The 23,909-nt window shown below is 36.8% G+C and overlaps 1 pseudogene across 1 annotated transcript in view; it reads right to left on the reverse strand.

The window, feature by feature from the left end:
* LOC144375126 (DNA polymerase alpha catalytic subunit-like) overlaps positions 1-23,909 on the reverse strand; it is a 79,627-nt pseudogene that overhangs the window by 2,506 nt on the left and 53,212 nt on the right. Inside the window, exon 23 of the transcript XR_013434563.1 lies at positions 1,865-1,995. The product of XR_013434563.1 is annotated as a DNA polymerase alpha catalytic subunit-like (transcript). The remainder of the gene's footprint in view (positions 1-1,864; positions 1,996-23,909) is intronic.

Below are 23,909 nucleotides of genomic sequence, written 5' to 3' on the forward strand. Positions count from 1 at the left end.
CACAAGAGAATATACATTAGTTCATGGTTTTTATAATCACTAATGGGTGATGTCAATCTGGAAGATGGATAATGCTCATAGATGTTAGAGAAGAAATTGTGTATAAAATATAAAAAGTCAATCATTAAGGATCAATTAAAGCCATGGACATCAATGAATGGAAAAAAATGTACAGAATATGCCTTAATTAGCATATGTTCTATAGCATTTAGAAACAACTCCTAAATTGCATTGGCTTAACAAAATTTTTACTTTCCTATTTTTGTTTTTCTTATTTACTTGAATGTATGTATATATGTGTGGGTGTTTTACTTTGAATAATGTTATAAATTACAGATGATTGAGAAATTTCACTCCACTTAGTCTCTCAGAGAACCAGGTGGATAGAAGCCCCATCTTGTAGTTTAGGTAACTCACATTGGGGCAATTGTCCCCCAGAGAATGGTTGGCAATGTTAGAATATATTTCCTTATTGTCACAACTGGAGAAAATGTTAGAGGGTTATAGAGGGTACTGGTCAGAGATGCTCCTGAACATCCTACAATAGGCAAAACCATCCTGCTCCACCCCCAATCAGATTTTCCTAGCTCACAATATCAATAGCATGAAGGCTGAGAAGACCTGTGTTATCTGTACCAAGAGCACACACTTTGATGGCACCATGGGGAAGAAAACTGCTGGGTTCTTTTTTTTTTTTTTTTTTGGTACTGGTAGCTATACCCAGATTAACCACTGAGCAACATCCCTAGATCTTATTTATATTTTATGCAAAGACAAGGTCTCCCTGTGTTGTATAGATCCTCACTAAGTTAACTGAGCTGGCTTTGAACTTGCAATTCTCCTGCTTCAGCCTCCTGAGCCACTAGGATTATAGGTGTTTGCCACCTTGCCTCAGTGCTTCATTTTGGAAACAAAATAAATCACTCTGTCTGCCACTGTCAGAGTCATGTGCCTCTGCTTAAATGCAAGAATTTTGGAAAATATGGTGAAGTAGATGACATGTTTTATAAGGCATACGAGGATTTCCATGATCTAAAAACAGGATCATACTGTAAATACATAGTGCCATTAGAAGCCCGTCTCTTTAATTTATGGTATGAAAGAATCAGAGCAGTGGACGTGAGCAAGGTTGACATCTGATCCAAATGCTGTGAGAATAAATGTGAGTCTGCCAATGATTTCAGACAATCCTGCTCTCACATTGAGGTATTCACTGAAACCTAGTGAAAGGCAATATATTAACTTTCCCATGTAATTTTCTCAGATATGTGTGAAAGTGGAATTCATTATACTTGAGAATTGAATATTAAGGATAATTAAAGAATTTGGCAACTCTTTTATTCTTAGCATTAGCTGGGAAAATTCCAGTGTTCACCAAATGTAGCAAGTTTTCTAGTTTCCAAGTCATTTTTTTTCAAGTGGAAAAAGTGACTGAAAAACTATCTGCATTTTTTTTATTCCAGAATATTCTGAACATCTAATGTAAGGACATAAAATAATTTTGGAACAAATCAAAATGTTATGAATTTATCATCTAGTTATTTCCTTTTTCTAGCAGACATTTATTTCTTTGAAATGAAGATCTTACAGACAGTAGTGAGTAGAGCACAGTTATGCACGCCTGTAATCCCAGCTACTTTGAAGACCAAGGCAGGAAGATCACAAGTTCAAGACCAGTCTCTTCAGCTTAGTAAGACCTTGTCCCAAATTAAAGTAAAAAAAAGTGCTGAGGATATCGCACAGTGATAGAGTGACTTTGGGCTCAACCCCAAATTTTGAAAACAAAGAATAAAATTATAGCAAAAGATGTTTTGTTAAAGCAGTGAAATGCAATTATCAAGGGAATAAATTGTAAAGTACTTACCTAGAGGTCCATCTCTGTTGTCTGTTAGGGGCACATACCTTGGCTTTGTATTCTTTAACTTTAAAATGACTGTCTACTTCAAAGGAGAAGATTGAGGATGATTTTTTTCCCCACAGCAAAGATCTTGACACCTTTCTCATATGAAATAAGCAATGTAAGATTATTATTGTTATTTTTATTTTATTATTAATTTCAGATTTGAACTAATCTTTCATTCTATGAGCAATGAGGCAAAGCACAAAAAATGGCTTCATTTCATCCTTGGATAGGATGTTAAGACACTTGTGATCAAAGGTCAGAGGTTAGCATCCTGTTTTAATTTATATCTTTGGTTATTTTATGAAGGTCATATGTCAATCAATGTCCAGAGAGGAAACAGAAACCACGTTAGTAATATAAATGATGTGATGATGTGATGAATTTACTATATGGCTTATTATTATAAGAGGGTAAAGAAGAAACTAAGAAGATCAAAAATTGCAAATGCAGGAAACAGAAAATATGTGTAAGCTATGAAACAAAAAAAAGAACTGAGAATTTCGAAGACTAAAGGCATGGGTCAGAGCTGGTTTATAAAAACTATTCACCAACAGGCAGAGGACTTTCTGCCAGAGCTGCTAACCTTTTGCTTGTCAATTTACTGGCTTCCATATGGGTACCAGGGAATAAAGACCAATCCTCCTATCCTTGTCTGTCCCTCTAATGCTGTCTGTCACCAAAGACTAACAGAGTTAAATAGGAAAGGAGAAATGTTTATAGGACCCAGCTCCAATATTATTAGCAGGAAAGTGAAATGTTGTGTGATTGATAACTACACAGCTAGTCCTGTGCTGGAGCTGATGATAACAGCTTGCAGGAGATGAATGTGGACACCACTTACCCTTCCTACATTCAGTAACATCATGTAGATTGCTTGAAATTGGCCATAGGCAAAGTATCTAAGCAAGAGAAATCAGCAAGCATTATCATTTCATGCTTGTTGTTGTTGTTATTGTTAGTGCTGGAGAGAAAGATTCTTTTTATTTCTAAATCAGAACCCTTTACTTCTAAAATTGGTATGGAAATAGCATTCATTTCTCAGGAAGTTTGTGAGAATTAAATGAAATAATAAATACAGAGAGTATAACATAACCCTTGGTGCACAGCAAGAACTCAATGAATATTTCTGTAGATTTCTTAGTATAATGATGAGGTTGGAATCAAGAATCAACTAATATGCTCCCTGCAGAATGATTCTTTTTGAAATATAACTGATACACACTCTGCCAATTGGATCTTCCAGATTATTTTTAAGAAATATCAGATCTTTGAAATGGTATATGTGCAATTGGTGTTAGAATACAATACTGATAATATAACTACATTTGTACAGGAAGTCATCTGCCTGATATACCTTAGAAATGATTAGTTCTTCAATGTCTTTGAACAATCTATTGGACTGTTCCCATTTTGCTATAATTTTATGCTACCATCCAGAAATTGTTTTAATCTGACCTGAGAATTACCAGTAAATTATAACACCAAATTTGAAAACAAGAGGATCAACTTCCCAAAAAAACTGGTTGGACTTTGATTGGCATTCTATTTCTTAAAACAAAAAGTGGCTCCCTTCTCTGTGGCCAGCGTGTGAAATGTTACAGAGGATGTATGCTACAGCTAAGGCACACAGAATACATTTCTTTCAGTGAATAGGCAGTTGTCATGATATTTCTATTTATAAACCTGTCTGTGCCTCCTGACAGCTTTGGAAGAAAACAAATCCAGGTCTCAAAAAAACATGACAAAATAGTTGCTAAAGCAATTTCCTAGATGTTTCTGATCAAAGTAGGTTTGGAACTCACAGGAACCTATGGAGACCTGATTTTAAAATGCCATTGAGACTGACACAGACATCAAAGTCATTTGAAAAACAATCGAATAATTTATACTGAGTAAGTGTCTGATGGAAAGTACATTATTTGCTATTTTACAAATATTACTCTCACTATGTGGGGAGTAAATGAACTTTAATTCTGTGAGAAAAAAAGGTCCCATTTTCTCCACTGTATTGTTTTTCTAAATCTCAGTTGCTTCCAAAAGCAGGCTTTATCACTGGGGCAGAAAAATAATAAGAACAAAAGAATTGTTGAAAATGCTGAATGACAAAGTTAGAAATACATTTATTAAATTGGATTACCATTTAGTCATTTATATATGATGTTGTAAAATTAAACAATTATGATAAAAGGCCAAATAAGAGGGACTGAAAAACTGTGTTTGCAGGGTTGTTTTTTTTTAACTTTTCAAAGAAAGCACACAGAAGGTAGACATAATAAGTATATCAAGAACATTGCTACATTGTGGATAAGGTTGTAGTTCAGAACTAGAACACACACCTTGCATGAATTGAACCCTTGCATGGGTTCAATCCATAACATGTGTGAATTCATGCATGTGTGCATATATACAGGATGTTAATATGACACAGAATCCTAAGCATTGAACTTTGGGGAAATTAAGGGACTTTTATTTCTCTCAAAACTTAGTTTTGTAGCAGCACACACATGACCTTATAACACAAAAAGAAATTTTGGGTTTTCTTATTCAAAAAGTATCATAAGCCAGGCATGGTGGTGCATGCCTCTAATCCCAGCAGCTCAGGAGGCTGAGACAGGAGGATCAGAGTTCAAAGCCAGCCTCAGCAACATCAAGGCACTAAGCAACTTAGTGAGACCCTGTCTCTAAATAAATACAAAATAGAGCTGGGGATGTGTGTCAGTGTTCGAATGCACCTGAGTTCAACTCCCAGTTCCCCTGTCTCTGCCCCCCCCCACCAAATACTATGAACTTCAACACAGAGAAAGCAGAGGATTAAACCAGGCCCAGACTTCTGCATGACTGCACGGGTCATAAGCCCATGAATGAGGCCCTGCTTTCAATTTGTCATGTTTGTGTGCAACTGAGCCTTTATCTTTCCAGCTGTGGGACCTTTTTTGGCTAAAGTTTCATTGATTTTCAACCTTATCATTATAGCTCTCTAAGTTTGACCTCTGCTGTTCCTTTATTCACTTGCCGCCTTTCATTTGGAAAGTATTTTCATGTCTTTGGATTTTAGTAAACTTCTTTATGAGGATCCTATTCTGCTACAATAGGATATAGGTCTCCGTTTTATTTTGTTTTGTTTCTGATGAAGAAAATGGGGACTGGCACATACATATTCATTGTTTGCCTCCAATACACCAAGAACTGAAACCTGTACATCAGGTGGAGAATGATGAATAAATTATAGCCTCTGCCTCAAAGAGTCTACAAACCAGGAGGAGACAGAAATCCAAACAAATCACCGTAAAAACAAAGCACCAGGAGGTCTAGAGGCAAGAGAGGGGTGCAAGAGAGGGATGCAGGAGAGAGGAAGGGACAGTACATTGTTATTGAGCTCTCATTCTTCACCAAAAGCATACATTGTCCATTAGAAATCCTGGATACATCTCCATTTGTAAGAGTTCTGCTTCTTGATTTCCAGAGCCATTTTGTTTTCCACAAGTACACAATTATGGCCCCAATTCCCATATCTGTTTCAAGACAAGAGTTCTCATAACCTGGGCAGTAGATGGTGGGCAGGGCCAGGCTGGAATGAGAATGTATCCTACCATGAAGCAGTACCATTGGATTTCATAGTTTATTGTGTGGTGATCTTTCAAAGAGATCCTGCAGATTACTGACAGTTCTTTAGGAATGGATGTTTTCTTCGTGTTAAACTCATAAGGCAATGGGAACAATAAAATCTCTCCTAACAGTAGAGAGAGATCACAGTTCAATACCAAATCTTTGGCAGAAATCAGGGAAAGGAACTACTCACCTTAAAAGAAATAAGATATTAACAGAACCCAGGAACAGAGAGGTGGCCTAAAGGGAATATCTTGAATTTTTTGTAATAGTGATCAAACACCCCAAAATTATTCAAATGTGCTATAGTATGAGAGCATTTTGTTCGTTTCATATTGTTACTATGTTAAAAATGTAATGGAGTCCTAAATGCTTCCTTTGGGCCCAGGAAAGTAGGTTTTGATAATTTCACATTTTGTGTGTGGTGCTGGAGATGAATCCCAAGATACGGGATGTTCCTACCCAGCAAGTGCTCTACCACGGAGGTACACCCCCAACTCCATCATACTTGCAATTTTAGACAATTTTTCTTTAAACCATTCAAACATCTTGCTTTACATAAAGTCATCATGTTATTTGACATGTAAAATTTAACTATTATTTTTTATTCATCATGAAGTAATTATCAACATAAACTGATATTATTGTTTCATTTAAATGTTCTTTTCTACAAATTTTTTTTCATGAGTAATAAATAGTGCCACATATTTTAATTCTCTTATGTAACCAATTTGTATTTGTAATAGAAACTTTGGTGGTGTATTACATGAATGGACTCCAGTGAACCGTGTATTCTAGCATCTCTCCTTGTGTAGAGACCCTTACCTTTGTTTCTGGGTTAAAAACGATATCTGCCTTCCCTACCAGGATGAAGTAGGGATGAAGTGAAGGCTTCAGTCCCATGCCTGAGGCTTATCAAGACCTGGAAGCTTCCAATTTTGCCTCTTGGGGAAATCCACAATTCTAATTACCCTCGTACTACCCAGCTTCAAAAGCTCAAGCTCACCATCTAAAGGAGATCCAAGGGATCTAAAAAAACATAAAACCTAAGACATATACTTACGACAATAACAAATAATAAACATTACTTCATATTTAAAGTGAGTTTCAGGAGGAGGCACAACAAATTGCTTGGCATCTTCTAGACAGATTCTTGACATTCATGTGAACTTTCTTGTAACTTAAAGCTATCTAAATGAATCATCTTAAATAATAAGCTGCTAACATAGCTTGGAGTGTCCAACCATTTTGCAAAATAAGTTTGAATATTGATTCTGATTCATTTAGGATCAAGTTTCTTAATTTTATGATTGAATTATTGAAGCACTTTCTCTGTAGATTTTCAATTGCTGTCAACAAAACTAGAGCCTGCAGAGAACATTCTAGTATACATCACATGATTAAATTATATGCCTCAATTTTTCAAGTTTAAATATACATATATATTTTCCAAGGGGCTTGGGAATTTCTATTTTTTTCATATTTAGCTGCTCATCAATTCTCACTGAAATTTGATTTGCTACTTCATTTCTCCTTGAGCTTCCTAATGTACTCCTCATCTGCTCCATAGTGCACAAATTATAATTTCCTCCTGACTTCTGCTTTGTCCTTGACTTTACCCACCTTAAATCCATCCTTCTCATGAGTGAATAATGTTCCTTCTCAAGCGGAGATCTGACCACCCTACTCTCTAGTGCAATAAATTGCATAGAATCTATTCCTCAGTGGCTCATGTGCTAAGAATCTTGATTCTTCCCCAGTGTAGTTTCGAGGATATGGAACCTTTGAGAGGTGGGGTCTATTGGAAGGTACTTTGGTCAAGGGGTTGCTACCTTCCTGAATGGGTTAATGCAAGTCACACAATAATTAATTAGTTCCACTAGAGTAAATAGTAATAAAACAGTAGGCCTGATCCCTCCTCACTCTCCTGCTTTCTGTCCTGCCTTCTTAAGTCCATGTGACTCATCCCCACGTACATGGGTTCCCACCTGATGCCATCTGAGATGTGGTGTTATAATTAGAGGCCTTCACTAATGGCTGGACAGATGGGGCCTCCCAGACTAAGACTTCCAGCATCTAAAATTATAAGATAACTAAACATTTTTCCTATATAATTTACCTAGCCTTGGTATTTTTCTATGGCAACAAAAACCAAACTAATACAATCCATTTTGTGACCCCCAAACCATGACATTAGATGACTTTTCAATTTATGTAAATAAATATCAATTTTACTAACACATTTTCACTTTCAAAATGTTCTAATATGGAGTCATGAAGAAATCAAAAGCCAGGTTTTCCTTTGCTTGCATTAGTTGATAGATAATAAACATAACATAATATGTTTTCTTATTCTCTGGATTCAGAAATGTATATTTGGGAACTATTTCTGGGGGAGATGATAGTGGCCATGTAAATAATTTCTAAAGATGTTAACTTTTAAATAAAAGACTGGAAAATCAAGAGAAATTGTTCTGCAGTATAAAACATGAAAATCCTTGGGTCTTTGAGTTTTTCTTTGTATGTGTGTGTGTGTGTGTGTGTGTGTGTGTGTGTGTGTGTGTATTCACACATGTATGCAACCTGTTATACCTCCTACACTGTGTGTGTTGGTAGCTACAATTCTGTCCTTTCAAACACAGCACCCTTGTTTTAGAAAAGAATTCTCAACTAAGCTTATATATACAATTGTCCTTTGGTGTCTTAAAAATTACTGATGCTTGAAACCTACCTTCAAAGATTTCAATTTAATCATCTTGGCTTGCAGTTTCAGTGTTAGGAATTTTAAAGTCTCTCTGGGTGATACTATCATGTTGCTAAAGTTGAGAACCACTGCTTTAGGGTTTTCTATTTGGAAATCCTTGGAAAAAAAAGTTTATAACTTCCTTATAGCTGTTCATGTTGAACTTTTGTATTCCTTAAGAAATAAAGGTTGTGACCAAGAAGTCTCCAGATTCCAAACTCTTCAAGAGTAAGTAGGAGGTGGAAGCCAACTTCAGGGTATTCCACACAGCAGATGAAAAGCTCTGCTCACAAGCTCTCATCAGTCTTCTAAGTTACATACCCAGATCCACAATGAAACCACAAGGAATATGTAAAGGAGAGGGAGATACTTAGTGCTCTCAGTCATCTGGGAAGACTGAGGAAGCTCAGAAAATACCCCGTAGAAAACTGCACAATAGTTATACCTCTCTAATGTTTGCATTCAGAAATTGTGAGATAGATGTGCTATGCATCTCTGTTAGAGGAGTGCTTTGGGATTTTTCAAAAGCATGAGTCAGCAAAACAGTGAGGGGTCAAGTCCACCCAAAATTAATAGAAAGAGCAATTATGAAAGAGCAATAGTTTCTACTTTTTATATGATTTTTAAAATTTTTTAAAAGGGATAATTATATGAAATTCAAATTAGTGTTTCTAAATAAAGTTTTTTTTTTTTTGAAGAAGCCATGAACATTTTCCTCTCTGTTTTCTATTGCTCCGTGAGTGCTACAGTGACAGAGTATAATCGTTGTGAAAGAGATCACAAAGCCTTCAAAACCTAAAATGTTTACTCTTACCTTCTTTATAGAATAACTGTGGTGACCCCTGATCTAAAGGTGTTTGAGATAAAACTGATTTATACTCTAGAAATCGCTATGCAAAACACTTAGCTCATCCTGTGCTCACTGTATGAAGAAAGTAAGAAATTAGAAAGTATCAAATGCCATTCTCCATTACCATAAAATGAAGTTGATAAGCTAATGGATTTTCAAACAGAAATAAAGTCAACATAGCATATCTTTCAAAATAAAACAAAGCGAGCAGAGAAATATAAAGCCTTGGAACAGTAGGCATCTGTATTCAGACAAGTAACAGAGTTTGGATGTGAAGAGTTACTTTCTGTTAAAAAAAAAAAAAAAATATATATATATATATATATATACCACTGTTTAGCACCAGACCTGGAAAAAAAAATAAAGCAAGCTAGGTCTGAAATAGCTAAGATAAGTGTGGCAGATAATCATACTAATCAAGATAACACCTTCTTCAAAAAAATCCTCATTTGCTATCAGTGAACACATACTGATATACCACTTTATTGTGAAGAAACATAATAGGTTGTACAAATGAAATCCAGGTGTCAACACCTACTTCATATTTTATTACTCATTAATAACAGACATTGTTGAAATAGAGAATTAAAGCTTTGGATTCTGAGGCAATTTCCCATTCCTGCTGATTCCTAATGTGCTGATTCCAAATGTGCTCAGGGGCGCTAAGTCCAATTCATTCTGTTGATACCCTAGAGTCATGTGCATGATTCTTTGATAGGAAGGAGATGACACACCAAGGAAATGAATGCTTGAAGACCCAGGAACAAATCTTACCCTCTACCACTCTCTGGCTTTTTAACTCTAGTAAATTATCTAATGTCACCCATTTAAGCTATGTATTTGTAACTACCATAGAGCTTTAACAGGGCCTGATGTTCAAAACAAAACGAAACAAAATTTAAAAATTTGGAATATAAAACTACGAGAAAAAAATGATGTAAAGTGCTATCAATAACAAACACTATTTTCAAAAAAATTTTCCTCCCTGTGTATGGGTGGATGGAATCAGTGGTAGCAGAGAGGAAGGGATGAGTCTGTATGTCCTAAAAATCCTAGCCTTTCTGGATTATATCGGGGGATTTTCTTAACCCTTGACTGATGGGTGATATTCCTGTTGAATAATAGGAGGCTCTAGCAGGAGACCAAAAGGAGGAAGGAGAGAGGGGTCCAGGTAATTGAAATGATTAAATTTCATGTGTCAACTTTGTTAAGATACCGTGCCTAGTTGTTTTATGCACCATTAGTCTAGATGTAGCTATGAAGGTAGTTGGAGATGGAATAAATACATAACATCACTGGGAGCTTAGTCAAGATTAACCGTTTTGGAGAGGGTGGGCCTCATTCAATCAGTTGAAGGCCTCAAGAGCCCAAATTGAGGCCTCTTAGAAAAGGAATTCTGTGATATGACAGAAATAGTACCTGAGCTTCCAGCCTGCCAGCTTGCCCTACAAATTTCACACTCAAGACTCTAACATCCACTCCTGTCTGAGTTTCCAACCTGCTGAGCTCCCCTGCATATTTCAGACTTGCCAGCCCCCACAGTTGCATGAACCAATTCCTCAAAATAAATTTCTTTATATATCTCATCTATATCTATCTCTATAGCTGTCTATATTTACATGTCTTACAAATTTCTTAAATGAATCTTATAAATCTCTCTTTCTACTGTAATATATAATATAATGTTTTATATATTGGGAGATACAGAGAGGCATCACCTATTAATTTTGCTTCTTTGAAGAATTACTGCAGCCTGTTTGTGTTCTGGGGCTCTGACTCAATGCAGGCATCTGTGTCCATCTGTGTATACAATGGGATTCCCGCATTATATATTTCTCCGACCCTATATCTGAGGTATAATGTGCTTTGGTTTCTCTCTGCTCGAATGACTCTGATTTAAGTGTCTTAAGTATTTCTCACTTGGGCTCTGATAGGGCATGTCACGAGTTATCAGAATAAAAATAAGAAAGTCTCCAAAAAGTATTGGGATGAAGGCCCTCCACTATGAAAAGTCCTCAGTAAGAGGATAGCCGTCATTAGCTTCATGGCTGAAGTTAATGGTCACTGCCATGGTTGCTGACTTCTCCGTTTTTGCACTGATAAATAGTTCTGCACTCATTTAAAAGAATCCCTCCTCATCTTCTCTCTGTCCAGCAGAGTCTCCCCAGGGTACTCCAGCTGCGTCTTGGCAGTCCTTCAAAGGCTGCAGCAGTGTCAAGGTCAAAGGTCCTGCCTCCCCAGAGGCCAGGGTCACTTTTCCTTTTCGAAGAGGGCCAGTTCCCTCCAGGCCAGGTGAAAAGGAAATATCTTTCCAGAAGCAGAAACAGACAAAAGAAAAAAGCCTTCTAATTTTTCTGTGGTGTGAATGGAGTTGATGGAAAAATGTCCCACGCCATTTTGTTCAACAGTGTGCAGGGCACCATTTTGGGAAAGGAGAACCAAAAAAAAAAAAAAAAAAAAAGATCATTTATGTTCTTGTGGGCCCCTGAAAGTTTATTTTGAACTTACATGTGGCATTTCACAAAAGAAGTAAACATGTATTTAAGTATCTGTAGGCGGAGGGTGCATTCCTGCTTCCTTCCCATCCTTGACCTCATTACAGTACCTACATCCCTGCCCACCTTCCCTGGCTCTGGTATCCTAACTGTTTTCACAATGAAAACCCAGTTTCTCCCAGCTCCATATCACTGCTTGATTCCCATTGCTTTTATAATAAAACAGAAGTTACTCAATTTGACTCTGGCCTCCTGTTCCTTTTAACTAGATTCTTTGGAGGTCCTTGAGTATCTGAATCACCCTACTTCTTTTGTCGGGTGTTTGTTTAAAATGTGTCTTCTTATTCCCATTTTTACTCTTGTATCCACGCCTTGCTCATCAGTCAATTTCTACTCTTCTTTCAATTTACCTCAGGTGTAAGCAGATGCCCATTTTCTTTATCACCACAGTTTTCTAAATCACTTACCTCTAATGCAACAGCAGGTGCCTCCATTTACATTCCTACACTACATTCTCATCCTATTTCTCATTACCATAATTATTTTGACCTAGATAAATACTGGATAATGCCTTGGCAAATTAATAGGCAAACAAATGAAGGATTCAACAGATCAATAAAAAAACCCCACAAACCCACAGAGGCTCTTGTGACTTTTGTTAGTCATTACTATTATTGCTAGCTATAGTTTCCCACCCCCAACCCCCAAAGCTATTCATGGATACAGCTTTTCTGAAAGCTTCACTGTGAATTTGGTAACTGTCTACCCACATGCAAACCCTCATCTAACATTTAATGTCTGTCCCGTCCTCATGATTCCACCAAAAGTTTCTGAAACACTCACTGTCACTTCTTTGTTCATGCTCTAATTGAGTGAGCTATATTTCCATTTTAATCAAAAGACCTGATAAAAAATTTTAGATGAGGAAAAGTTCATTAGGGCCTCTCAGGGTTTCAGAGGTCTCCATCCGTAGACACATGACTCCCTCCATTGCTCTGGCCCAAGGCAAGGCAGAACATCATGGCAAAAGAGTAAAGCAGAGAAGAGTGGCTCAGGACATGGCCACCAGGAAGCAGAGAGACTTCTCTCACCAAGGACAAAATATATACCCCAAAAGCATACCCCAAAGACCCACCTACTCCTCATATTCTCCACGTACTCCTCATCTTCTCCACCTACTCCAGCCACCACCCACTTGTCTCTAGTTCTACCCAGTTATTCCCCATCAGGGGATTAATGCATCAATTGTGTTAAAACTCTCATTAACCAATCATTTCACCTTTAAATTTTTGTTCATGCATTTTCTTACACAAGCTTTTGGGGGACACCTCATATCTTAATTATAACATGTTTTTTCTTTATTTTATGTTATTCAACACACATCTTTCAAAGTCTGAATGAAATCAATCTATTGTGAGCCAGTACTACATTTCCTATATAATATATAAATTTAGTATTCTATTTTATGTAGCTGATAGTTGATACAACCAATAATAATTAGATTTGAGTGGTCATCTAATCAACTCTTTTACTTCAGCCATGGAAAGTGGTTTATTCTCTCTGAACATGTTTCTTTATCTTAGGCCTGGTTGCGATCCCCTTGTATTGCCTCTGTATTTTTAGGACTACATGTTAAAAAAAAAAAGTGTGTTTTAGTCAGCTTTCTGTTACTATATCAAATTTAGCCAAGATAATCAACATAAACAGAGAAAAATATTTATTTTGGCTCCTAATTTCAGTCCATGGTCAGTTAGCTACATTCCTTTTGTGCCTGTGGCAGCATAGCATATCATGGCACGAACATGGGGCTGAGGAAGCTGCTAACTTCTTGGCCACCAGGAAGCAAAGAGTTAAAGAGGAGGTTCCAGGTCCCAATATCCTTTATAAGGATATGACTGAGAGACTTCCTACTAGGCCCTACCACTTTAAGATCCACCATGTCCCAACAGCACCACCACCTGGGGACTAAGTCTTTAACACGGAGTTTGGGGAGGCCCTTATCCAAACCATAGCAGTGTGTGAAACTAAACAGAGTAACCCTAGGAGGGACAGAGGTAGTGCACCTTATTTACAAGTGCATGCCTTTAAATAAAATGATGAAATTCTAAAAATCCATTTGTTGATCTATTATCACTTAAATTTTAAAATAAATCTACTTTTCGTTTAACGTGATGGTAAGTGCTTTATGCTTATAAATGATCTTTACACTATTGATTTTTTATAAATGTGATATCTTTTAAAAAGAAAAAGACATAACAGTCGTGAAGAATGAGTGTCACTCAAACATGGTTCGTTGTCCACTTGCTATTCATTCTTGATGCCCACTGACTGCTTGAAGTTCTTGTAAGTAAGAAAACCTACTTTAATCTTTGGATCAATCCATTTGACTAGGTCATTGACTACATGAGCAATGGACAAAACCTGTAGGAAAGATCATGATTATGAAGGGCCAAATAAGGAAACTGTAGTTGGAGAGAACAGGAAGAGAAGAGAGGAGACAGAAGGGTAGACAATCAAACAATAAAATAAAAATCAAACCCATAGTTGGTGCAAAGAAGAAATTAGCTCCATTTGTATGGACCTTGATCCAATTTTGACAACTTTTATCCCTGAGTACATTTAGACCTTACTTTGTTGCAAAATTAGCAATTACTTTGCAAGCAAAAGCAGATTACCAAATAGCCACTGATTTGAGTTTTGGTGGTGATGCTGATTTCCAGTCATTTTTTTTCTTTTAATGCAACACAAAATGACTGAGCCTCACTGGCATTTCTTTCTTTTCCTTCCCTTCTTTTTTGGTACTGACAATTGAACCCAGAAGCACTTAACCACTGAGCCACATTCCCAGCCCTGTTTTGGAGCCACAGTCTCGCTAAGTTGGCTAAGTTGTTGAGGCTGGCTTTGAATTTGCAATCCTCCTACCTCAGCCTCCCAAATGTCTAGGGTTTCGGGTGTGTACCACCACTCCTGGCTGCATTTCTTCTCTTATACTCAATGTTGCAGTTTGGATATGGAAGTCTCCCAAAGGTCCATGTATTGAAGGCTTGGTCCCCCTGTGGCATCACTGGGAGGTGGTGGAACTTGTAGGAGGTGGGGCTTAGTGGGAGTAAGTTAGGTCATTTGGAGTGTGTCCTTGGAGGACATATTGAGTCCTGGGTCCTAGCTCCTACTTTTACCCTCTTTGCCTAGACACCACCAGAGATGATAGGCTTTGTTTTACCATGCATTTCATATCATGGCTTACTGCTTCATCAAAGGCCCAGAAGCAATGAGGTCAAGTGACCATGGACTGAAAACTCTGAAACCATGAACTAAATAAAACCTTTCTTGGCCAGACACAGTGGTGCACACTTACAATCCCAGCAGCCTGAGAGGCTGAGGCAGAAAGATTTTTTAGTTCAAAGCAAAATAGGGCCAGAGATGTGGCTCAGTGGTCGAGTGCCTCTGAATTGAATCCCCAAAATCACCGCCGCTCCCCCCCAAAATAAAACCTTTCTTCCTTATAAGCTGTTTATCTCAGGTATTTTTGTCACTGCAATGATACCCTGATTAACTTGCTCAGTGTTTTTTTCTTTCTTTCTTCTTTTCATCTTTCCTTCCTTCCTTTCCATTTTTTAATCTAGGTAATAAGAAATGAAACTCTCTTTCAATCTTTCTCCTTAGTACCCTAGAATATTTCAATGTATCCAACAATAAAATTTTGCTTTTCCTATTTAGTAATAAGATGAGGAATGAAATGCTATTTACTGGGGGGGGGGACCAGGGGGCAATAAATTTGATAATATGCTTATCTGCACTTTCTAAAACAAGCAACATGTAGTGACTTGCCTATTATTTGATAAATGTAATTTGTAAAGAAAGTTTATTGATCATCCTCCAATATAATTTATTTTTGTCTAGAAAGTTCTGAAAGACTGCCTGCATTAATTACATCAATCGAATAATTTCTACAACATAGATGCTTCTTTTGGAAACATATTTCTGAAATTGTCAAAGTTGTTTTGTTTTACATTTCAGTTCATCACTGACAAATTATTGTCAGAAACAGAAACCTCCTTTGGAGAAAAAAATACTTTATGTAAAATCCAAATGTTAAAAACGAAACCAGAGCTATTTTAACTGAAATAGGGATAAAGATCTTGGAGTTCTCTACTTTAAAAATGATTGAAATTCCACTCCCCCCCTCCCCCGCTCTGGGAGACAAGAACACTAAGAAATTCTGTATGATTCCAAAGAATCCTACAGCAAAATAGAGCAAATTTAGAATGTCCAATTTTTACTCTGGTGCTCTCCCTGAATGTGTCTACAGATAGAACACATCAGGCTCACATTAAATTCATAGTAACACATGCTATAAAGTGTCCTCAGTCCAATCTCAGATTTACTGCATCAAAAGAATTTAGGGGAGAGCCCAGGATTTTTCATGTTACTAGATTCCCATATTCTTCTCAGCATATGTTAAAAATTAGGAAGAACATTTTTTTAACTCCAAAAGAGTCTCTTTTCACCTCTGTTTATATAGGTATCATCCTAAAATTACTTCCATTCATGTACTTATTTATTTCACAATTTTTAATATCTATTTTGAGGACCATAAAATATTAAGCCAAATATTCAAGGCATCATCTCTTGGAATATAAAGTAAACTGAACAATTTGTGGGATGACCAATAAGCCTGTTTGCTATGTTTCCTCTGATTAAGGGACAATTAGGAGCAGCATGTTGAATTGAAGACCTCCCTGAAGAGTGTTCTTTCTTCTCTAGATCCTCCTGAAGTAATTTTCAGTAGTTACATGGTGGTATGTTAATATGGCTTTGTGTTTACAGTAATTTCCCATTATTTTTCTTTGTTTCTTCCTCTTTTTCTCTCTTTTTTTTCCTTCTTTTTAGCTACTCAGAACTTCTGTTTCTTGGTAGCAGCAGCACTACATGAGTTACCATGGTAACAATGCATTTTGGGGGGATAACAAAAGTAAATATGGGTGTACAGTGTCAGCCCTTCAGTTGCTAATTCCTGGAGGAGGGCTGAGATTGCGTACAGCAGGCTTTTGCTTTGAAAGTGGTCCAAGTTTTTGTTTTTAAATATATTCTGTTAATTGAATAGTTGTACTTTAATAATTACAGTCAAGAAATACGCTTTCTTAACAGCCATTTAGGAAGGGTTACAGAGAGAGAATAAAAATGTATCCTTTGAAAGCAAAAATGGTTTAAGGAATCTACTAGAAAGGGCTAAATTAGGCATGCTAAGAAAGATCAAAATGACAAATGTTTTTAAATCATGCACTTAAAAAAAAATGTCTTTTGTAGTGGTCGCCTAAATTCAAGGAGTTAAGGAATTAATTTAGCTAATAATTAGGAAGTAAAAACATCCTTCATCAGAAAAATTTGAATCAAAGAATATGAAAGCAAAAATGACCCATAGAAACCATCCCAGTGTAAGATAACACAGTGAGGTAGTAGAAAGACCAAATTTAATCTGGTTTCATCTCACTCTAAGTTTTTTCTTTCACCCCCTAAATCTTGCAGTCTTACCTGTGAGCAAATAGGTTGTAAAAATCAGGAGTCCCATTTTCTAGTTCCTTCCTGTGCTACCTTGACTGCCACTTCATCACCAGTTACCTGTACTATATTGACTTGCTCCAAATTCTTTCCCCAGCCTTCTTTCTCGACCTCCCTATGCTATGGCCACATTCCAGGATTAAAAAGTTAAGTTCTCAGAGCATGCAGGGTAATCCAAACTATTTGCTCTATTTGCTTTGATTTTCAAGGCCTTTCCTGTCAGGGAACTGTCTTGTTCTGTAAGAAAATCTCCTGGTCTTTCACCGAAGAGCCCCTTGGCTCAGCAGCTGACAAACTGCTTGCTATACATGAATATTCCAGTTCTTTTTCATCTTTCCATATTGTTTCTCAGCAATTCCACTTTGAAATGTATGCCACTCTGGCCATTCTAGAAAAACTGTATGTCATTCAGCATACTATATAATGAATATCTTTGCTTTAGAACATTTCCTGAATGAATCCCCAGTGCCTGTGGCTAGTCCTGTTTCTGATTTTCTTTTTCAGACCAGATGGAACTTGGCGCACATTTCTCTTAACATTTTTCCCACGTTGTAATTATGGGTTTACAACTCCATCTTTCCCTCCTGACTGCACTCAGGATCAAGTTCCATGACTGACTCACCTTTGTGTATCCAAAGCAAGCATGAGACCTGGGATAAATCATGCTGAATGGCCGAATGAATAGACAAACCTTCTGAGGTGTAGAATTATTGTTCTTGACACCTACCAAGCAGGAAATTGAACATAAAAACAAACAAATTTCTTTTATTTTCTCCCTTGCAGTTGAGCTCAAGAGGGTATGCCAATGGGGAGAAATAAAATATTGCTTCACCTCTCTTGTAATCTACAGGTTGTTTGCAGTAGTTCCTTTCTCCCAAGGTAAAAGTTACTCTAGACCTGCATTATTAATACACAAAGGAAAAATCAACTTGGCTCTTTGTGTAATTTGCATTGGTAAAGCCTTTCCCATCCACAGAGACCTTTCAGTCTCTGTACCTGTAGGTCCATGTTATGCCATACGGAATCATAGAATTTAAATTTCCTCTCTCTTCCAATAATGACATTTTAAATCTTTGTTCATCTTAATCACATCTATTTCCAGACTATTCCACCAGCTCTTTATCATAATATCTGGTCCCTTTGTCCTTTGATTGCACTATCTGTAGGAAATGTTTTTGGCATGTCTCTAGTAACCAATTTTAGCTGCAATGATGTGTCTTGGAAATTTTATTTGTTTTCAAGAAAGAAAGAAAAGAATTATTACCATTTTAATAACAATACCAACATTAATAAATAATAGCAATATCCATTTTCATTTTTCCCCATGAGCACCTATTCTAATTGTTTTACATACTTCATGTTATTCAAACCCCTCAATCACAGTTTCCAGTGATATCATGAGCTTGAATTAACCCATGAGAAATGGAACCTCTTATTAAATTACCTTGTCCAAGACCCTAATATCTTGAAATTCTAAATTATGTATTATTTCCACAGAAAATTAAAATTGAAAGCTAGATCTTCTTTATCTCTGGTATATTTTTATATTTACCATCAGAAAGTTGAATACTGTACTAAAATTGTTAAATTACTGTGCTATGGTTCCATCTCAGAGATTTGATTGCTTCACTGGAATCCAACAAAGGCATGGAAATCTAGGAATACGAGAAAAACAAAGGTTTAAAATGCTCAAAAGAATGAATTCTGTCTCTTTTCTTGACTAATATAGGTTCAGCACAACACAGTTTGTATAAACCATTGTCTTTTGCAACAAAGGCAGCTTCAAGAAGCATATTGAAAAAAATTTATCATTTTGATTGTGCTACAAAATACATTTTTCATCTGCAATATGCAATGTGGCCATGAAGGCTAACCTATGAAACCTCAACATCTGATTATTGGTTCAGATGGAAGAGCTGAAAGATGATTTTTGCAAAATGTAACTGCCTTGGAATTTTAAAGGTTTTGAATCAACTTTGCCTTCCTGAGGTGTTTCCTACCCAGCAACAAGAAAATGATACCTCTTAAACACTTATCCTTTTTTTCTCCCCAATGTCTGCCTTCTTTTTGTAAAATATAAAACACAGATTTTTTTTTCTTTTACTGGAAATTTATCATCATCTTTTGAAACTTCAACTTTTCCTTTTGCAGCAGATGTAACTGAAGGCAATAAACAAACAAATAACAGGGGAAACCAGATTTAATATGAAAAAAAAAAAAACCAACACCCTGGTAAGGAAATCGGATGTAGAGGAAAGGGATTTAAGAGTTCCTGTTTTCTAGGCAAATCTGTTTGTATGTACCTTATGGAAGATTAATAAATGAGAGAAAAAAAATTTTAAAAAGGGAGGAAAGATACTAAAATAAGTTTAGTATTCTCTGTTATAATCATTCAAACTGAGGCCTACTAAAAATGCACATAAAATTTTATACTCAATTTCGTTAGTTAACAAATTTTCCACAGATTTCATCTCTACTTTTTGGTGCATGAGTGTGCTCCAAGCTATTCTTTGCAGTAAACTATACATATTAGTTTTATCATCTATATCTTACAAAAAAAGAAAATTTAAAAAATGTATTATTTAACATATCCAGGACATCTAATGAATGAAGTTGGTATAAATTTCAAATTACTTGATGTAACTGCATTTCTCTCTCATATATTTGTACCCACAATTTTAATTTGAAATTGGTACATGTGTGCCTGCTTATTTGTGATTTTGTGGTATACATATATGTTGTGCACATGTCAATTGAGAAAAATAACTAATATGCAATGGGAAGCATTTATGTATTTTGCTCTTTTAAAATACCAACACAAAATAAAAATTTTTTAACACTAAAAGATTGGAAAGGTAATAATGTAAAAGAAAAATCAGATACTTAAAATGAATAAAGATATGTATTCAACATCACAATGAGATGGGCACCTCTTGTAGACCACTTTCTTTCTTCCTGCTCCCACCCCCAGTCATTACTAGGACACCCATTCTGCTGGATAAGCTCAGAAGTACTCCCTGAGTGCTTCATCTCCTATCCCTTCTCTCCTGTCTCGGGACTTTTCTGACACAGAAGCTCAGGAATTTATTATGAACTGACTCAACACTCAGATGACACAGCCAGAATCTCACTGATTTCCAATAGGTCCTAGAACAGAAAGAGTTGTCTAGGAGGTCCAGGTGATGATGTGCACCTGTGACTCTACCAGCCCTGGCGCTTTCAATAATGTTAGAACAATTCATCCTGGATAAGGTTGATTTGAGGAGTCTCTGGAAACTTCCAGTAAGAGTCCTGGTGGAAATTCCCAGGGCTTGGAGAAAATCCTTGCCTTCTGTAGCTGAGAGCTCAGAATCTGAAAAGGACATTTTGGCCTGCTCCTGAGTCTTAATAGGGACTTTATATTGCTGTGCATAGGGGGACAGCAACTGTTCATAGTCATCCAGCTGCTTTTCATTCTTGTCACAGCTGCAAACCAGGGCAGGCAATGGGAATGTTAGATCCGGGATGAGGTCAAGCTGGTTGAGCAGGATACATGTGCAGATGGTGTATAACTCCTGTGTCTCACCAGTGCCTCCCTCTCATCTTACTCCCTGAACAAATACCTCAATTTTATAGTTTGTTTCTTGCTATTCACCTGATGGAGGAGGAAAAGAAATCTTGAACTTATTTCACAGATTTGTCAGTATCATTTGTTTGTGCTTCTCAGATGAGCAGGCACCTACCAAGCCCCACACTGGAGGGCTCATAAAAATCCTCCATAGAGTCGGCCTCCTCATTCACATTGGTTTGTGGAGAAAATTGGCCTTAAACAATCCTATACAGGGAGGGAGCCCTGAGTGAATGGTTGCTAGGTAGAAGAAGATAGAAGGGGCAAGACTGAAGAGCAGAATAAGGACAGATGAGAAAGAGTGGCAAATGGGAATGAATCAAGAGCAATGTGAAAATGTGTATGTGGGACACAAATACCTGCCAGAGAGCATCCACGAAGGATGTGGAACTCCCATAATAAATGGATACCTGAATCTATGGCTACTCACCACCATTTTTCTTCAGCCACATCAGTGTTGATCCTCATTCTGTGAATGGAATGGTCATTCTGACCAGAATGAAAGCTACAGGCTGAGCCAAACAGCATGGACACCTGTGACTCATCTACTCTGAACTCATAATGCCTAACGCACAAATCACAGAGACCAACGTTGAGCTCCCAATATGGTAGCCTCTCCTAAATGGACCATTGATGGCAGGTTAACTACCTGAAGGTTAACTTTCCTGCTTTCAGTGCCTTTGCAAGCATAGCCACCCAAATATATGCAGAATTCTTAATCTGTTTGCATGATATTCTGTACATTTTCTCAGACCATGGGTCAATTGTGTGGCAACAGTTTCAGAAGAATAGACCTGTGACTATAGCCCACTGTTCAAATACACAGAAATAGACAACCTCAAAGAACAGTGAAATAGTCCATTTCATGATGAACCTTTAAGCTTAAGCCAAATCATCATCTCAGCTCCAAATCCCTGTAGGATGTAGATGCTACACACCAGTGTATGGGAAATTTGCTGAACTTCCCCTTTTATTTTTATTTTATCTTATTTTATTTTTTTATATGATGGCTGCAGCAATTAGAACGCTAGGTAGAATCTGTTCAGGAAACAGATTGTGGAATCACCTTTACTCTATTTGACCAAATTTGACCTGATTTTATTAAATTGACCTAATTCAGAGAAAATTGCGCTAGAGTAGAAAGATGATGAATTTCAAATAATATCTCTATTACTAGTCATAGCAGTGATGTTAGTAACTTGTCCTACTAAACCTCCTAAAATAAGTCTTCAAAGTGATGGTGACTCACAAGAGTACTTTGACAGATTGAACTTAATGAATGTTATGAGCTAAGCTGAATGTTGCAAAGTACAATCTACTGGATATTTCTTATTTCAGCTATTATTAAGGCAATGGTTATATGCCAGGATTTCCAGCTATATCTGGGTGCAATTTTGATAGAGCAATGCCAAGGAATTTCTTCTTCCTATCCAGGAAATTCTACAACATCACATGGAATATTAAAATAAACTCCATTTACATTTATGCTGGTGGAACCCAGAACAATGGGAGTTAAAGTCTTAGGAAAATAAACTTTTCCTATTCTAACATGTTCTTGTTGGTTCTATTAGTCACAGTGATATAAAACTGACTAAAATACCTTTGCTGGATCAGGACAGCTTATTGATATATTGGTATTGAATGTTGTCTTTGCGTGTGTTGGCTCTCCAGACAATGTTGAAATGCTGTCATCTTATGTGTTAATCACATTCACTTCCAGAATAGTGACTTTTTCTGTTTTGCCTGAGTGATGTACTACAACACACAGCTGATAGATGTCAGGTTTAGGAATTTAGGATAAAAGAACCAGTCACTAAAAGATTTTCATCAGAACTTATTTTATTAACTAACACTGAAATCCATCAATGTTATTGATGGATTGGTATTCTCTCTCTCTCTCTCTCTCTCTCTCTCTCTCTGTGTGTGTAACACCTTTAATTCACCCTTATAATTAACACACCCAGAGTCACATATTTAAATGTAGGACCAGGATTTGAATCCTGAGCTTTGGACTCCAAGAACTACATTTGCTTTAATAGACTATGTTCTGCCAATCACTAGAGCACTTTCTACTAGGGCAGAGTCAAGCTAAAAGGCATATTTAGGAATGTAGAGAAGGTTGCAGTCATGCCTGAAGGGTATAAAAAAAAGGCTCGTGAATCAGAAAAATTACATCACATTTCATTTGAATAACTTGCAGGTCGATATTTTATAGAGTATATAAAATGGCAATAAAAGATAATGGAGAAAATAAAGATAATTCATTTTCTCAGAGGCATTGATCATCAGGAGAGGGAGATTTTCTTTCTCCCTTTTGTACCAAATGGGGAATTTGTTCAATATTCTTAATTTACATAAAATACACAATGCAGTTAGACACTTTAAGTGCTCTTTGCATTTAGTTTATGACTATAAAATCATTTCCAGAAAGGAGAAAGTTCTGTGTGTGTTTTATTTACATTTTTCTGAGTCCAACTTTGAAACCATTAAATGAATAATTCATCAGGCTTGAGGCTTAACGACTTGGTATGGGGCTTTTTACTTCTACTTCTCACTTGGTGCATGCATTTCACCACAGCCTTGTCAACAGCCACTTGAGGATTCACTTCCTTCTCCCCATAAAACAGGAGTTGAAACTCAGGGTTTTCCCTCATTACACATGGGCATTGGCCATTTCGTGTCATGCTGAATGGACAAGTAGTCACATCTGCCCCCTTCCTTTAGTATTTACTGTGGAAGTCAAGTAGGTTTCAGTCACAATGATACAGCACCTGGAGTTCACAGAGAAACAGCTCAGTGGAGAGGAACAACTCATGGAAGAATCCCGAAATAATAGATTTAATACAGAAACGAATAAACAACTAAAGGAGTCCTTTGGAAAGGGGTGGCTCGGTTCTAGGTACAGGAACATAAATTGGGTGCAATGCTAAGCCACCAATTACTATTCCAGCTAGACTGGAGTTTGAGACCATTCAAATAGATGACAATTGGAGTATTTTTCTCCTAATATTCCAGGGCTAGAAATTTATACCATATATAGTCACATAAAATATCATACAAAATGCCTTTAGGTTTGACTATAATTGCACCAATTTATATTATCAAAAGGCAGCACAGTAGAATGCTAAAAAGCCTGAGCCTGCCTC

This window comes from Ictidomys tridecemlineatus, chromosome 2 (genome assembly GCF_052094955.1).
Source record: "Ictidomys tridecemlineatus isolate mIctTri1 chromosome 2, mIctTri1.hap1, whole genome shotgun sequence".
NCBI lineage: Eukaryota > Metazoa > Chordata > Mammalia > Rodentia > Sciuridae > Ictidomys > Ictidomys tridecemlineatus.